General features: G+C 55.1%; 1 protein-coding gene across 1 annotated transcript in view; it reads right to left on the bottom strand.

The window, feature by feature from the left end:
* The window catches only part of LOC139393681 (CUB and sushi domain-containing protein 3-like), a gene marked incomplete at its 5' end in the record, with an annotated part of 562,572 nt that overhangs the window by 353,311 nt on the left and 206,761 nt on the right, over positions 1–2,500 (bottom strand). The gene's annotated exons all lie outside the window — the stretch shown is intronic.

The raw sequence follows: 2,500 nt of genomic DNA on the forward strand, positions 1-2,500 counted from the left end.
GAAGCCTTGGTAGCTCACTGAGCCGTCGCTATGGAAGGCTAGGTGCATAAACATGGCCCTGTGCCTCACCTTTACACTCCAGATGAAAGCCTTGGTAGCTCACTGAGCCGTCGCTATGGAAGGCTAGGTGCATAAACATGGCCCTGCGCCTCACCTTTATACTCCAGATGGAAGCCTTGGTAGCTCACTGAGCCGTCGCTACGGAAGGCTAGGTGCATAAACATGGCCCTGCGCCTCACCTTTATACTCCAGATGGAAGCCTTGGTAGCTCACTGAGCCGTCGCTACGGAAGGCTAGGTGCATAAACATGGCCCTGCGCCTCACCTTTATACTCCAGATGGAAGCCTTGGTAGCTCACTGAGCCGTCGCTACGGAAGGCTAGGTGCATAAACATGGCCCCGCGCCTCACCTTTATACTCCAGATGGAAGCCTTGGTAGCTCACTGAGCCGTCGCTACGGAAGGCTAGGTGCATAAACATGGCCCTGCGCCTCACCTTTATACTCCAGATGGAAGCCTTGGTAGCTCACTGAGCCGTCGCTACGGAAGGCTAGGTGCATAAACATGGCCCTGCGCCTCACCTTTACACTCCAGATGGAAGCCTTGGTAGCTCACTGAGCCGTCGCTACGGAAGGCTAGGTGCATAAACATGGCCCTGCGCCTCACCTTTACACTCCAGATGGAAGCCTTGGTAGCTCACTGAGCCGTCGCTACGGAAGGCTAGGTGCATAAACATGGCCCTGCGCCTCACCTTTACACTCCAGATGAAAGCCTTGGTAGCTCAATGAGCCGTCGCTACGGAAGGCTAGGTGCATAAACATGGCCCTGCGCCTCTCCTTTAAACTCCAGATGGAAGCCTTGGTAGGTCACTGAGCCGTCGCTATGGAAGGCTAGGTGCATAAACATGGCCCTGCGCCTCACCTTTACACTCCAGATGGAAGCCTTGGTAGCTCACTGAGCCGTCGCTACGGAAGGCTAGGTGCATAAACATGGCCCTGCGCCTCACCTTTACACTCCAGATGGAAGCCTTGGTAGCTCACTGAGCCGTCGCTACGGAAGGCTAGGTGCATAAACATGGCCCTGCGCCTCACCTTTACACTCCAGATGAAAGCCTTGGTAGCTCAATGAGCCGTCGCTACGGAAGGCTAGGTGCATAAACATGGCCCTGCGCCTCTCCTTTAAACTCCAGATGGAAGCCTTGGTAGGTCACTGAGCCGTCGCTATGGAAGGCTAGGTGCATAAACATGGCCCTGCGCCTCACCTTTACACTCCAGATGGAAGCCTTGGTAGCTCACTGAGCCGTCGCTACGGAAGGCTAGGTGCATAAACATGGCCCTGCGCCTCACCTTTACACTCCAGATGGAAGCCTTGGTAGCTCACTGAGCCGTCGCTACGGAAGGCTAGGTGCATAAACATGGCCCTGCGCCTCACCTTCAAACTCCAGATGGAAGCCTTGGTAGGTCACTGAGCCGTCGCTACGGAAGGCTAGGTGCATAAACATGGCCCTGCGTCTCACCTTTAAACTCCAGATGGAAGCCTTGGTAGCTCACTTAGTCGTCGCTACGGAAGGCTAGGTACATAAACATGGCCCTGTGCCTCACCTTTAAACTCCAGAAGGAAGCCTTGGTAGCTCACTGAGCCGTCGCTACGGAAGGCTAGGTGCATAAACATGGCCCCGCGCCTCACCTTTATACTCCAGATGGAAGCCTTGGTAGCTCACTGAGCCGTCGCTACGGAAGGCTAGGTGCATAAACATGGCCCCGCGCCTCACCTTTATACTCCAGATGGAAGCCTTGGTAGCTCACTGAGCCGTCGCTACGGAAGGCTAGGTGCATAAACATGGCCCTGCGCCTCACCTTTACACTCCAGATGAAAGCCTTGGTAGCTCAATGAGCCGTCGCTACGGAAGGCTAGGTGCATAAACATGGCCCTGCGCCTCTCCTTTAAACTCCAGATGGAAGCCTTGGTAGGTCACTGAGCCGTCGCTATGGAAGGCTAGGTGCATAAACATGGCCCTGCGCCTCACCTTTACACTCCAGATGGAAGCCTTGGTAGCTCACTGAGCCATCGCTACGGAAGGCTAGGTGCATAAACATGGCCCTGCGCCTCACCTTTACACTCCAGATGGAAGCCTTGGTAGCTCACTGAGCCGTCGCTACGGAAGGCTAGGTGCATAAACATGGCCCTGCGCCTCACCTTCAAACTCCAGATGGAAGCCTTGGTAGGTCACTGAGCCGTCGCTACGGAAGGCTAGGTGCATAAACATGGCCCTGCGTCTCACCTTTAAACTCCAGATGGAAGCCTTGGTAGCTCACTTAGTCGTCGCTACGGAAGGCTAGGTACATAAACATGGCCCTGTGCCTCACCTTTAAACTCCAGAAGGAAGCCTTGGTAGCTCACTGAGCCGTCGCTACGGAAGGCTAGGTGCATAAACATGGCCCCGCGCCTCACCTTTATACTCCAGATGGAAGCCTTGGTAGCTCACTGAGCCGTCGCTACGGA

The sequence above is a fragment of the Oncorhynchus clarkii genome, unplaced genomic scaffold, assembly GCF_045791955.1.
Source record: "Oncorhynchus clarkii lewisi isolate Uvic-CL-2024 unplaced genomic scaffold, UVic_Ocla_1.0 unplaced_contig_214_pilon_pilon, whole genome shotgun sequence".
Classification (NCBI taxonomy): Eukaryota; Metazoa; Chordata; class Actinopteri; order Salmoniformes; family Salmonidae; genus Oncorhynchus; species Oncorhynchus clarkii.